At 41.2% G+C, this 14,903-nt stretch overlaps 1 long non-coding RNA gene across 15 annotated transcripts in view; it reads left to right on the top strand.

Moving 5' to 3' along the window:
- Positions 1–11,326, top strand: part of LOC114021855 — a 75,210-nt gene extending 63,884 nt beyond the window's left edge. For 7 of the 15 annotated variants that reach the window (XR_006284916.1, XR_006284913.1, XR_006284920.1 and 4 more), the window contains 2 exons: positions 8,037–8,304; positions 8,756–11,326. This is a non-coding gene — a long non-coding RNA (uncharacterized LOC114021855). Of the gene's footprint in view, positions 1–2,875; positions 2,931–5,008; positions 8,305–8,755 lie in introns of those variants that run through there. The other 8 variants (XR_006284910.1, XR_006284914.1, XR_006284919.1 and 5 more) reach the window with 8 other exon arrangements.
- Positions 11,327–14,903: the final 3,577 nt, after the last annotated feature.

The following is a 14,903-nucleotide window of genomic DNA, read 5'->3' on the forward strand; positions in this document are numbered from 1 at the left end:
CCCGGTTGCTCATGGGGGCTGGAGCGCGAAAACCTTTTTCTGCCCTGCCTGGCAAAACAGCAAAGACAGCTGCTGTCCTTGTTTATTCAATAGACCCGCTGAAGTCAATGGGACTACTAGGATGAGTAAGGGTTCTCAAAATCTGGTCCATAGTTAACACCAAGAAAAATCTCATGGGAAAATGGAATACTGGTTCCTTAGGCATAAACTGAAGTTTCAAGATGTCTGAAAGGTTAATTCTTAGATTTGAATTGCTTTATAATAATATATTGTACTTTATGTCAATTGCTCTCTGAAGCTAAATAATCCAGATCAATTTCATTTCCAAGGGTTTTTTCTGAATACAGATAGTGAAGATTTGCAAAAGTGACTACTAATTTTGGGTACCTCATTTTTGGGTGTCCAACTTGAGACCCCTTAAAGGGGACTGATTTTTTCAGAAAGAACTGAGCATCCACCCACTGAGAATCAAGCCACTTTAAGGGGTATCAACTCGGACACCCAAAAATGAGGCACCCAAAATTACTAGACACTTTTGAAAAGCATGCCCTACCTAGGCCTTACTTTTTAATTCCAGTTTCAGAAATGGATTATCATTACTCCAGTGTCAAGCTATCATACATGTATGTAGTGTCTTTCTCTCAAATTCATGGTCATTTGCCTAGCAGTCCTTAGCTCCTGTACATCACGATTAGACACCTCTGAAGTTTTTGTATATTTGAATGCAGGATAAGCACTTGCCTTTGTGAAAGCTGCCACTCCATATTTCCCTTCTTTCTATAAATCACAATGATACGTTCCTAACGACAAAACATCCTCTCAGAGAAGTGCTGAAATCATTCTAATATCACTTACAATACATTATTGTGGTAATTGGATTTCGGGGGTGGATAAGACATAAAATCAAACTCCTTTTCAGTTGTAGTCAATAAAGTTTCCATGACTCTTTGTGCAAGTGTAGGAGTGTTAACCCTGGTATTCTGGCCAAATACCAATTCAGGAGATTACATTCTGCCTTCCTAAATTCTCCCGAGTATGTTATGTTTTTTCCATACACAAAGAGCAACCATACACAGATACACTTTTTATATTACCTTTTCTTTTGTAGTAAAAGAACAAAAGTAAGACCTCCATGAGAGAATACACAGTGTGTGAGTTTCTTGTCTAGCAGACTACATCTACATTCACTAAATGACTCTGCAGCAAGGCAGGGGATTTCACTCCATTTAAAGGTATCCTACACGAGACAAGTCAATAGGTTCAGGTTACATACAGCACAAATTGGATATAGTATTCTTCTTCACTTCTTATCCTAAACTATTTTTAATATTGCTGGCTATTGTTAAAGAGCTGTTGCACTCCACCACAGAAGTGGATGCATTTCGGTAGTGGATGATCCACATATAAATATATGCTAATGGAATATTGTGATACTTAAAGTACTTTGGAGATCAATGAATTGAGTTGCAATAAAAGTCCACTTGTTAATGATCATCACCACTTGAAGTATGAAAGGATCATTAAGCCCTCTGTTTAAGATATTTATTTCTAAAATCATACTCTTCTATGCAGTTTCTGCAGTAATTGTTCACTAATAGTTGTGTTAACAATAGCTGTGGGGTTTTTTTGTTCTTTCTGTTTGTTTCAAACACAAGACATATCATGAGGTATTTGTTTGTCAGACGTGGTTATTTTCCCCATTAATCCTATTGTATGCTCTTCAGTTTCTTCAAGAAGGAGCATGACACATTTTTTACTGTAATTCTGTTCACCAATAAACCCCTGAGTCAGTGACTGTGCTCTGTTGCGGTTTGGGTGTGTTTGTTTTTGTCTGGGACAAATAGCTAGAGAATCCTCAGAGGCTGAAGCTGATATTTGAAACATCACTGGACATTTCAGATAGTGAGCCTGAAGTTCACTGAAGTTCAGGGTCAATATGCCAACTTCACCTTACCCTTCATTTGCCTTCACACCACTTCCAGGGATTGTTTGAAATGTATGGTTGCCACCTGGCTGGCAACTATCAAGAAGGTTATTTGTCCTGTATTACAACCCACAGCACCCAAAGTTTGAGCAGGGAATATAGCATTCTTGAAGGGGAAGCAGCATTGTCTTGTGGACTGATCATTAGATTTGGAGTTAGAAACTGCCAATATCCAATCCTGACTCTGGCATTAACAATATGCCCTTGTGCAAATCAGTTAACCACTCTGTGTCTGTGTTTAAGCATCTATAAAATGGGGAAAGTACTAAATTACATGCCTCTCAGGGGTATTCTGAGAGTTAATTAGTTAAAGTTTATTCCATGCTCTGAAGATATAATGTGCTATACATATTATTAATATTAGTGGTGAACTTCCTCCAAAAAGAACCTTTTTTACAGAGCATAACTGAACTCTTGAGGGAAGTATTGAGTGGAAAGTGTGGCTTCCTTTCTGGCATGTTTAGGGGTTACAGAATTGCAGCAATACTAAATTAATGATAATAAGAAGGGCCAAGTTAAAATTAAACACTAGCATTTCTTGTTCAGGAGTACCTGGATAAAACTAAAGCAACAGTTATGCCTGAGAAAAAACCTCTCCTGTGCATCTCGTCTGCTTGTAACAATCATGAAACAAGTTCCAAAGGCAGGTTCCAAACAACACTTGCACTCTCCACTCTGAAAAAAAGTACACACCCACCTCCTTCTTTATCAGCAGCTGGAAAACAGTAGCCCACATGATGAACTAAACAAACAAAAAACACTCTAGCTTGTTAAAGAAACCAATGGGATTTCAAAGTTAAAAAGCACATGTCATATTTAGACATTTTGGTAAATACCTGAGCATTTAAAAACACAAAATATTTTGCTTATTCTTCTTGTTTGCTATTACAGGGACACTTATTTCTGTTCTTCATGTGAAGTGTACTAGAGTCACCGGAATTTTATGGTATGGTAATTCAGTTATAAATTTAACTGAGATAGTTTTATGATGGAGATAACACCATTATGGATTGCTTTTTGTTGGAAGTGTAAGGAGGCTCTAGGACTACTACAATGTGACCTACACTAGAAAATCCTGCCACATTTGACAAATAAAAACCTCTCCCAGCTTCCCGAATAAGTGTTGAAAGTAACTCCCATTTACCTCAGTGATTGTCAAAATGGAATAATTTCAGTGATGTTACTCCAAACTTACACCAGTGTAAATAAAAGCAAAATTTCACCCAGTAATGACCAAGCATGTAGGACGAAGCTATGGACTGTGACCTTCTGGTGGTAAAACACAGAACAGGTGTTGTAGAGAGTTGAGAAATTCATGACAGAATTTGCTGAGAGATATTGATATAGAGGTGCAGAAACACAGCTGCCATATATGGCAAGCACTTTTAATATAAACACAGCCTTCTTCTGAGAGACCTTGGTGCCCCTTTGAAATGGAATAATGCTAGAGATTTCTGCTCACCTATCACAGTTTGTTTCCCATGTCTGTTCTCTGGGCTGGTACAGCGAAGAGCAAATTCCATCACATGTTTCTCAACTCCCTACAATAGTTGTTCTATGTTTTACCAGTAGGTCACAGTCTGTAACTTAGTTCTACATGCTCGGTCAGTACTTGGATAAATTCTTCTTTCATTGACACTGGTGTAAATTGGGAGAGTAACACCATTGAAATCATTGGCATTATTTCATTTTTACAGCACCGTGAACAGAATGTGGCATAGTCAGATTGATTCTTCTTCTACTTAGCACAGCTTTATGCCAGTGTAACTTAGGTGGTGTTACTTCCACTGGTGAATGGGAGAGTCAGGCCACTGCTGCTAAATATCTCTATCAACCAAGTTATATGGATATCTTAGTACTCTTTAAACAACAACAAGTGTGGCCTGACTCTCCTAATTAAGCTCATAATATGTACAAAGTGAGATTTTAAGCATATAGGAGCCTAACTTTAGGCATCTTTGTTATTTAGGCACCTAAATAAGTGGCCTGACTTTCAAAGGTGCTGAGCACACAGGGGCTCTCATTAAAGTAATGAATATATATGTACAAGTGGTTTGCTGTTCCGTCTAATTTTGAATGTTGCAAAGTGATGAGGCCTCTATCACTCACATAGCATATGGAATAATCTTCTGAAGGACCTCACTGTCAAGAATCATAGAATCATAGGACTGGAAGGGACCTCGAGAGGTCATCTAGTCCAGTCCCCTGTACTCAAGGCAGGACCATGTCCCTGACAGGTGTTTGTCCAACCTGCTGTTAAAAATCTCCAATGATGGAGATTCCACAACCTCCCTAGGCAATTTATTCCAGTGCTTAACTACTCTGACACTTAGGAAGTTTTTCCTAATGTCCAACCTACACCTCCCTTGCTGCAATTTAAGCCCATTGCTTCTAGTCCTATCCTCAGCAGTTAAGAAGAACAATTTTTCTTCCTCCTCCTTGTAACAACCTCTTATGTATTTGAAAACTGTTATCATGTCCCTTCTCAGTCTTCTCTTTTCCAGACTAAACAAACCCAATTTTTTCAATCTTCCCTCAGAGGTCATGTTTTCTAGACCTTTAATCATTTTTTGTTGCTCTTCTCTGGACTTTTTCCAATTTGTCCACATCTTTCCTGAAATGTGACGCCCAGAACTGGACACAATACTCCAGCTGAGGCTTAAGCAGCATGGAGTAGAGCGGAAGAATTACGTCTCATGTCTTGCTTACAATACTCCTGCTAATACATCCCAGAATGATGTTCGCTTTTTTTGCAATAGTGTTACACTGTTGGCTCATATTTAGCTTGTGATCCACTCTGACCCACAGATCCCTTTCCGCAGTACTCCTTCCTAGGCAGTCATTTCCCATTTTGTATGTGTGCCACTGATTGTTACTTCCTAAGTGGAATACTTTGCATTTGTCCTTATTGAATTTCATCCTGTTTACTTCAGACCATTTCTCGAGTTTGTTGAGATCGTTTTGAATTATAATCCTATTCTCCAAAGTACTTGCAATGCCTCCCAGCTCAGTATCGTCCGCAAACTTTATAAGTGTACTCTCTATGTCATTATCTAAATCACTGATGAAGATATTGAACAGAACCTGACCCAGAACTGATCCCTGCAGGATCCCACTCATTATGCCCTTCCAGCTTGACAGTGAACCACTGTTAACTACTCTCCGGCATGGGTGGTGGATGAACTCCCCCTTTGGGGAGGGTAACCCGCCGGCCCTGCCCCTTCTGCCCGAGCCCTGAGGCTCCCCCCCTCTCCTACGGATGGAGGAGCCCCGGCCTACCCACCCTAGCCACCCTAAGCTGCCAGTTGGCCCACTCCAGCCAGCCCCAGCACCAGGCCTGTCCAAGACTCTGGCCCAACCCCCAGGCCAGCTGCAGCACCTCACCGGGCCTCCCTGAGCTCCCCAGGCAACCGGCTGGAGCTGAGCCTCCACTGGCTTCAGGGAAGAGAGGAGGGGCCTGGGGGTGGAACATGGGCAAGGCCACAGCCTTGGTCAGGGGAGGCTTAGCCTGCCCTGGCCTTTGATATCTGCCACCCATGCTCTCTAGGAATGGTTTTCCAACCAGTTATGCACCCACCTAGTTCCGTCTAGGTTGCATTTCCCTGTTTGTTTATGAAAAGGTCATGCGAGACCGTATCAAAAGCTTTACTAAAGTCAAGATATACTATGTCTATCACTTTCCTGCTATCCACAAAGCTTGTGACCCTGTCAAAGAAAGCTATCAACTGGGTTTGACCTGATTTGTTCTTGACAAATCCATGCTGACTGTTACTTATGACCTTATTATCTTCTAGATGTTTGCAAATTGATTGCTTAATTATTTGCTCCATTATCTTTCCAGGTACAAAAGTTAAGATAACTGGTCTGTAATTCCCCAGGTTGTCCTTATTTCCCTTTTTATAGATGGGCACTATATTTGCCCTTTTCCAGTCTCCCTTCTATTCAGATTAAGTTTTGTATTTCCTAATTTCATCCTTTCTGTCTCAGAGATCTTAGCTGTTTTGCTAAATAACTCTGTACTAAATTACATGATAGGAATTATATAATAAACCATTTCTCTTCCTTCTGGGTGTCTGTTGTCTTTGCTCTTTACACAACATTAAGAATATGTGGAAAGTATGTGACACAATTAGATTCCAAATAACCATGTTTGCTATCTGTATAAAACATAGAAAACACAGCTACTTCTATACACTGCTGCTGTGTTAGGTTCTAGTGGCTTCTGCCATAGAAGAGGTCACGTAGAGGCTCATTAGAGGGCTCCCAGATTATTTAAAGGGATACTACCCAAATCATATACAATGCTTATAGCCTTCCATTATTTCTACTAGTATGTTCCTCGTTAGTTGTCACTCTAAATCAGTGTAGTTGGCTCCAAAAGTTGTAATAAAAGTTGGCCAAGTATGATTAGAACTTCAAGCCATACTGACAGTGTGTCACAAGAGGGCAGCACTGGAAATCAGTGAAGGCTTTCTGAATAGGTTTAAAACAAGAAGATAATACTAGTAGTGAATAGAGAAAAATATAATGAATTTTGCCATTTTGCTGGGTTGGTGACAGGGCAAAAAATACCAGATTTTTTATCCTGTGTTGGACCAACTCTCCATGCACACTCTGTGTGGTCTCTTGTACTCAGCATCTTACTTGCTGTGGAACCCCTTGCTGTCCTCCCTCAAGTGCTTACTCTGAATATTTTCTTTACTGCTGCTGGAACCATCATCACTGGTCATAGGACTTGATGATTTACAGGGCACTGATAGCCATAATACTGAACTAATATTTCTTACATATCAAATTTTTTGGAGAAGATCCATGAGCTAAGTGAGGGAGGAGATAAGAATGTGGGGAAAAACAGGCGGACTCTTCAGTGCTGACTGGACATTTAAAAAGATTGGGAGTGAAAACTAAAATTAGATAAAACATTGGTTGGGCAACAGCTTATTTTGCTGTTCCTGTTCCGTGAAGGGAACTTGTTCAAGCTCAGTAGTTTCCTAATGCTGGTCATAAATGAATAAAGCAAAAATAAGTCTCATCCATTAAAGTCAGTGTGGACTAGTGAATGGGCATGGGCAGGGAGCCAGAAGACTTGGGTTCTACTCTCAGTTCAGCTATGAATGCCTGTGGGATCTTAGCCAAGTCACTTAACCACTCTGTGGCTCAGTTTCCCCTTATTTAAAATGAAGATGATATTATTTACTCATCTGCAACCCAGGGAGTCACTCAATACCAACTGGCAGAGGGCACATCATACCGTAACTCACTTCAGGCCTGACACTCATTGTCCCAACACACTGTTGCCATCATCTGTATCCAAAAGGTGCTATGTAAGGTATCATCTGCTAGCCAGTAACACACTGGTCAGTAATATTATTGTATGCTGTATATAAAGATGATGTATAAACAGTTTTAGATGTGTTGCTGGAACTATGTTCTCAAAAGGTGTTTTGCAAGCAATGCACAACCCCAACCTGTCTTAGTCAAAGGAATGTTGTTTCACCTGTTTTTCTGTGTCTCTAGTGTAAACTGAGCCAGGTAACACCTCAGGACAATGAAAAGTACATCTACATACAAGGGAAACAAAGCCATCAAGCTAAATGAGTGGGGCTGAGGGTGGAGGGAAGACCATTTAACTATCATGACAGGGGATGGAGTCTGCACTTCCCAGGAAGTCTTCCTGGCTTTTGAAACAGAGACAGTAGACTTTGGGAAATATAAGCAGAAGCAGAAAGCCATTTGGTATGCATCACTAGGGGATAAAGGGAGAGCAACACCCTTTGAGTTCATGAAAAATGAATCCTCCTAGCCTGAAAACCAAGAGTAGCTGGAACTGACTGTAGGTGAGAAAATTGCTTAGATAAAGATTGTAACTTGCTGAAGTTAAGTTTTAGTCACTAGAAAGTGTAATTGTTTTTGTTTTACTTGTAGCCATATCTATGTCTTCTATTCTTTCTTATTATCTCTTATACTCTGTTCTTTGTTAATAAACTTATTCTTGTTTGACTGCAAAACCATCTCAGTGCTGTTACTCTTGGGGGAATTCTGCGCAATGCAGAGTTTGCACAGAAATTAATGTTCTGTGCAGAATTTCCTTTTCCCACCACAGAAATGGGCTGCTGAGCTGCTGGCTGCCACTAGATTTGGCAGAGCCCAGCTCCAAAATAGAAGACACTGTGAAGAGAAGGGGGACAGAGCTGGAGGATTCTGGGCAGTTGCAACTCCTGGCATGCTCTGAAGGAAGGAGGTGGCAAGCAGGAAACTCCACACAAGCCCAGGACCAAGCATCAGGTTGTTTGTCCCTCTGAATCCCTGAGCTCTAGCAGGTAGGGGGTGTGGGTGTTTGGGCTGCCGGGGACCCAGCAGCTGGGCTCTGGGAGGTAGGGGTGTCTGGGCTTGGGAGCGCCATGCAGTTGGGCTCGGGGGGAGGGGGTGTGGGTGTCTGACTCCACAGCTGGGCTCTGGCGGGGAGAGGGCAGAGAAACAGGAACTGGGTTGTTGTAGGGGTTTCTTTAACTCTCTACACCTGGGGGAATTTTTTGTGTGTCTGCATTGTCACAGATATAGTTGCTGACAGATATTTTGAAATAAATTACCAAACTAATTAAAATTGACGTGAATCTATAGTGTTATTCTGAAAAATAAAATATGCAGAATTTTGCAGAATTTTTAATTTTTTGGCTCAGAATTCCCCCAGGAGTAGTGCTGTGTATTAAATGGAAGGGTGAAGTGTTCAGCTAAACTAACAGGCTGGTGTATGCTCTGTCTCTTTGGCAGCAGAAAACTTGATAACTTCTGTGAGAGGGACTGGAAACTGCAGAGTGAGATGGTTTTGGGGAGACTCAGGACTGGAAGAGCTGTTGGTGTCATCCTGCAAGGAGTAACCAGGCTGGGGGAACCTAGGATGAGGCCATTATGCTGATGAAAGCTACTTGCATCAGGGCTCTGAGCCAAAGCTGCACAGCGTAGAAGCAATCTGGGTTACAGGGCAGGCAGTGGTGAACTCCCAAAGCGTCACATTGGCATAGTCCAACAGGATTTACTGTTTACTACTTGCTATTTGGCTCACACTCAAACCACAGTTGCCAACTTTCATGTGGTAAATAAGCACCCCGACTTTCACAATAAGCCAAAAATCAAGCTAATACCATTTCAAAACAAGGCCAAAGCAAGCCAATCCCTAAGAACCCCAGCACTCTATGTGACTAGATCCCCCCCCTCCCCACAGTCTGGGACTGTGGTGGGCCTGCTGTGCACCCCTGACTCTCTTCCCCCTCTTGCCCCTGCTTGCCCCTTGTCTCTGCTTGCTCGGAGCGGATCAAAAAGAAAGAAGTAACAAGCTGCAACAAGCCAAAAACTAGCCAACAAGAAACTCACAAGCCAATTAAACCAAAAACAAGCCCAATTTCTGCAATTTTTTTTGTGGGTTTGGCATGTCTGACTCAAACCACTGATTTACTAGATTTTTAAGCGATTTTTCAAATGAGACGGCTGAGTGGAGTCAAAGAAAGTTTACAGATTAATTGTTTTTTGTTTGTTTATTTTGGGCAAGGAACTAGAACAAAAGGCATTTTAAAATGAGCAGCAGCAAAATAACCACAAAGTTAGAACTAGACAGATTGGAGGCCGATCAGAAAGAGAAAGAATGCGAAGCTGCAAAAGCAGCTCATGATCACCAAAAATGGGAAGCCAAATAGCAAGATAAACAAAACCAAATAAGAGAAGCAGACCAGAGAGCCAATAAAGCTGACCTGAGAGACGAGGAGAGGGAGGCAGAAAAGCAACAACAGGAGGAAGCACACCAGTGAACCATGGAACTAAAAAAAGAAAGAAGCCCAAGAAAGGGGGAGAGAGAGAGAGACTGTATAACCTGGATATGATGGATAAATATGGACACAACCCACAAGTACTCTCTCTTCCTCAGGAATAGCCTGATGGGACAAGCTATGCCCTGCATACAAAAAATCAGATTGAACTGAGGAATACCTTACAACTTTTGAAAGATTCTGTGTGTTGCATAAGGTCCCAGAAGACAAGAAATTCCCCACGCTGGTGAAAAGGCTTTTGGATAAAGCATTGATTGTATTTAATGAAATGCCAGTTGAATAGGTTTGAAATACAATGAATTTGAAAAGGCTGTATTGCAAAGGTTTCAAATCACCCTTGAAGTGTACAGGGTGAGATTTAGAAACTCAAAAAGGATGTTAATATGAGTTGTAGAGAATATATGTATGATTTGATGAGGAAATGGGCAGAAGGAAAAGGGGCAGAGAATTACGACCAGTTATTTGAACTTTTTGCATAAGAGCATTTTCTAAGTGTACGTATGCTCTGATGAAATCAGAGCTGCTCTTTGAGATAAATCGCTAATGTCTGTGCAAGAGGCTGCTGATCTGGCTGATTCCTAAGCACAAGACAGTTTCCAGTGAGCACAAGCCTCCAAGTGAAGGGCAGAGGGAGGAAAGTGGGAGGGTTGAGCCCAGGCACTCACCTCCACAGAACCGATGCCCTCCTGGAAATCACATTTGCAGACCTATGTCATAGGAGAACGGACCCAGAAAGTATTTCACATGTAATTCCACCAAGCACCTGAGGGACAATTGCCCTAAACAAAGGGAATCTAAGCCTACAACCATCCAGCCACAGCCCAGATTAATGCAGCTGTTGTAAACACAGGACCCACAGAGGTGCCTGAAACATTCCTGATAATCTTTGTAAGGTCCGGCCCTTTGAAGGTTGCTGCTGAGTTTATTAAAGTTGTCACAGTGAATGGCAAAGAATGCCTAGAGTGGAGAGACATTGGTGCCCAGATCTCTCTGGTTAGCGAGAGCATGGTCAGGAAGACTGACAGGCTGCAGGGAGAAAGTGTAGAGCTCCTGGCATTGGGAAGCTGTAAAACCAGTGTGCCTTTAGCTAAAGTGCATTTGGAGTGGGAAGGTGTGGAAGCCATTTTAAATGTTGGTGTGTTGGATTGAATTCCAGCAGAAATACCCATAGGAAATGATGTATTAACTATGTCTAAAGTCGTTTAATACAAACTTGCTCTTTTCTGAATGTTGGCAGAATGAAAGGCTGTCTTGGAAACACCTGAAACTGGGCTGCTTGATAAAAAGGAGTAATAAGAAGATAAAACTTCTGATGCCAGAAGTAGTCACAGATTTGATCCTGTGAGAAATTTTAACCATTTTTCACCAGTGGCTCAACAGCCTTCTGCAAGAAAATGATGAAATTCTGCCCTGTTGGAAAAATCAAGAGTTGTGTACATTTGACCTTGGCAGAAAAGTCAATGTTTTACAAAGAAAACATTTTGTTGTTGTTGTTTGTCAAAATTACAGTTCTCTGCTTGTGAAATTTGTCTGTCTTTTTGTTTCATTTTTCTTTTCCATTTGAAGTGAGATTGAAAAATGTTTATCTTTTTCATTAACCCATATAAATGTGGATTTTATTTTTAATTATCAGGCGTGGGAGTGAAGTAGAGGAGTTGGTATGTGTGCAATTGTTCATCAACCTTGAAGCCAAGAAAACAAATAGAAGCCTATGTTTACATAGCTTATATATTCAGAGCCAGAGCGTCAACTGGTGTAAATTGATATAGCTCCTTTGAAATCTCAATCATCCAGTCAGATTAATAAAGGGAAGTATATGGAGACAAACCGATTTACTCCTGCTGAGGATCTGGCCCCCAGCTGTTACTGAGCTGGTGTGAATAATTAAATTGTTTAAAATATGGAATGAAGAAACAGGTAGATGAGTGTAGGGGCTGTATTTCTATTTCCAGGTTTACTCTCCTGGCTTTTTATTTCACAAGAACCCCCAATAAATTATAACCCCTGGGTTGGAGAGTAAAATGTTCCATTTAAATTTTTTAAATAATACAGGTTTCAGAGTAGCAGCCGTGTTAGTCTGTATTCGCAAAAAGAAAAGGAGTACTTGTGGCACCTTAGAGACTAACCAGTTTATTTGAGCATAAGCTCACGAAAGCTTATGCTCAAATAAATTGGTTAGTCTCTAAGGTGCCACAAGTACTCCTTTTCTTTTTAAATAATACATAAATGCAAATGCCTAATTTAACTGTTGCGGTCCTTTCCCCTACCAACCTTCCCTTCTGCAGTCTCCCCAGATAGCTCCAGCTGCTATAACCCCCAGGCTTCATTGTGACTTTGACCACCACTGGAACACTGCGCAGCCTGCATGGCCATGGCTGTTCACTAGCGGCAATCACTTGAGCAGCAGTTGGCTTGATGTTGAAATCCAGTTCCATGAACCTGATGGAGGGTTTGGTTTAAACCTACAACATTTGGACCACACACTCCTTGAAATAGTAAAGAGCCAGTCTGTCACAAGTAATGTGCTTGGTCTTGTGGGGAAGGTAGAATCCTCTAGTTTATCATCTGATGGAGTGGTAATGTCAGAAGCATCCAGTGAGGACTCAGACGAGATTATCTTGGGGTGAGGGAGGGAATGGTGGCTCTAGAATCATGTTTTGCATTCTGCCTATCCCCCAGTGCTCTGAGAGGCTTCTCCCAATAAATATCTGAAGAAGATAGTTTATGGAAAAGCCACTTCCCACTTATGAAGCTGCATAGCATATTCACAACTAGAAATTAAGTGGACCCCAATTTTTCAGTACACAAATGACAACCGTGGTGCTTCAGAATCTGAATTCTGATAACAGAAATTTACTGATCATTCATTATTTTAAAATATTGCATATCATGCGCATGATTAAAAACTGGACATTTATTATACACAGTACTGGAATTTACTGTAGTGTTCGTGGTATTTCCTAAGCACTGTGGGAGAGGTTCATATTATGTCGTAAGCATACACTTTTAATGGTGCTTACAGCATATGTAAACTGAACAGAGTGCATGCTTTAGAGGCTCTAGACAGTATACAGAGCCTTAACAAAAATTCCAGTGTAATTCAAAGTGAATTAAAATGAGTCTCAGAGGCACAATTAGGCAGTGAATTGTGGGGAGAGGGGACAGGCTTTTTTCATTATTCCTGTATTCCATTTCTTTTGTGAACAGATCAGATATTGTCATTAAGTCTAACTTTCTTTTCAAAACAACATCACAGACAAGTTGAAGGAAACTGTGAAATGCATATCCTTTCCCAATCCAGGTTTCTGCATGCAGAAGGCTAGCCTTCTGTATGGATGCCATTCCCCCCTCAGATATGTACACCATTGCCTTGTTTATAAACCCAAACTTCCTCACTACAGCTAGGCACCTGTGTCTCTGACACACCTAAGTCTCTTTGGCTCTTCCAGCAAAATTCCAATGTTTACATTGCCTTGTAGTTGTCTTTGGTGCATGCAAACATACCCAACCAGTTTCCTATTTCCTTAAATTGCCTCAGTCAGCTGCAGATTGACTCTGTAGCAACGACCACCCCTTCTGTCTTGATGCTATCTGCAGACTTGTCCCACTTTCTAGACACATATTCAGTTTCTGACAAGATTGGTCCCCATGTTGAGCCTTGGGATACTTTGTTTTCATCTTTCTATCCAGGTACATTTGCTCGTGTTGATGCTTGCCCTGAGGACTTTGGTTACCAGCTTCCTGTAGTGGTGTATTATTAAACACCTGGCAACTTATATTTTGTCACATCAGCTAAGATCAGGTGGTATGCCCCTGGCCTCAGCTCCTACAAGCAAACTCCCCAGGACAGGTAGCAGAGCTTTTCCAGTGGAGGGTCCTAATCTGCAGGGGCGGTGAGTTATATGGGGCCGTGATGCCCAGGCTCCAGGAATTTCAGGGTCTCTCCCCTGGCCCCGCCTGGAGTGTCTCCCAGCCCCTGGCTGCTGCCCCTCCCCGCACCCCTCCTCTGAGCCCTGGAGCATCCCTGGAGCATGAAAGTGGGCGGCTCCGGCTGCCCTGCCGCTCCATTCTGTTTATAAGCTACCTATGTTGGGTAATTTGTGTTTGATTTTGTATCTTTTTACATTTTTGTAAAGACCCCAGATGCTGAAGAGAAGGGCACTTTACAAGATCCTTAAATATTATCACTCAACGCTGAATTTAACAAGTGTCCTAGTAATTATTTTTCATTGAAATCAATGGCTAGGTAAGGGAATTAACTTAGTTTTTTATTTTTAAATTATAATAAATTAAGTATCCTTAATCTTGTTTTCAAAAGCCCAGTGACATAACATAGTAATCTATATTCAGTCAGGAACCTCATTTGTGCAACAAACTTGGACCTGTTTAGGTACCATCCCCAAATTATAAACGTTTCATACACTGTCAGGAAGTCATTTAGGACTAAATTGTACCTAGAATGTAATGTTAAACTGTATTATAATGTTTAGCCACCAGGTGGCACTGTGAGTAACATACCTGTCCCAGGACTTCTCCTGGGGTAGAGCAGTTATATGCCACCTCTCACTCAGCGTCAGGGCTGAATCCCCAGGAAGAATCTAGCCCTCAGTGGGAGACTCTGGCATACCCAATACAACTCTTTTCATTTGTTGATTTTTAAACTTAACAGTTACAAACAGCAAAAGTGCTCTTATCTTGGATGTGAAGGTGGGGTGATCTGTTAAATGCATTCCTAATGCATGATTAAATCTACTTTAAGAAGACTTGTCAATCACACATTCAATACTCACAGTTAGTGGAAATGTCAATAATTTCTAGTAAGTACAGCAGTTCAAAACACCCACTCTTCAGGACCAGGAACCTTTATTAGCACTCTCACAGGCTAATCAACGAAACACTCAAACACAGAGATATTGTGATGAATTAGTCATTAATAAACTTTAATTGTGTTTGTAACTGAACATGAAAAGGATAATCAATGGGGAACTTATACTTTGACGACTCAGTTACTCAATTGTCAACCTTTGCTGTTTGTACATATCAATCATAGCAAATAAATCACTGATGCAGTAGAATGTTCACAAGCATTCAGATTAAAC

This window comes from Chelonia mydas, chromosome 11 (genome assembly GCF_015237465.2).
Source record: "Chelonia mydas isolate rCheMyd1 chromosome 11, rCheMyd1.pri.v2, whole genome shotgun sequence".
NCBI lineage: Eukaryota > Metazoa > Chordata > Testudines > Cheloniidae > Chelonia > Chelonia mydas.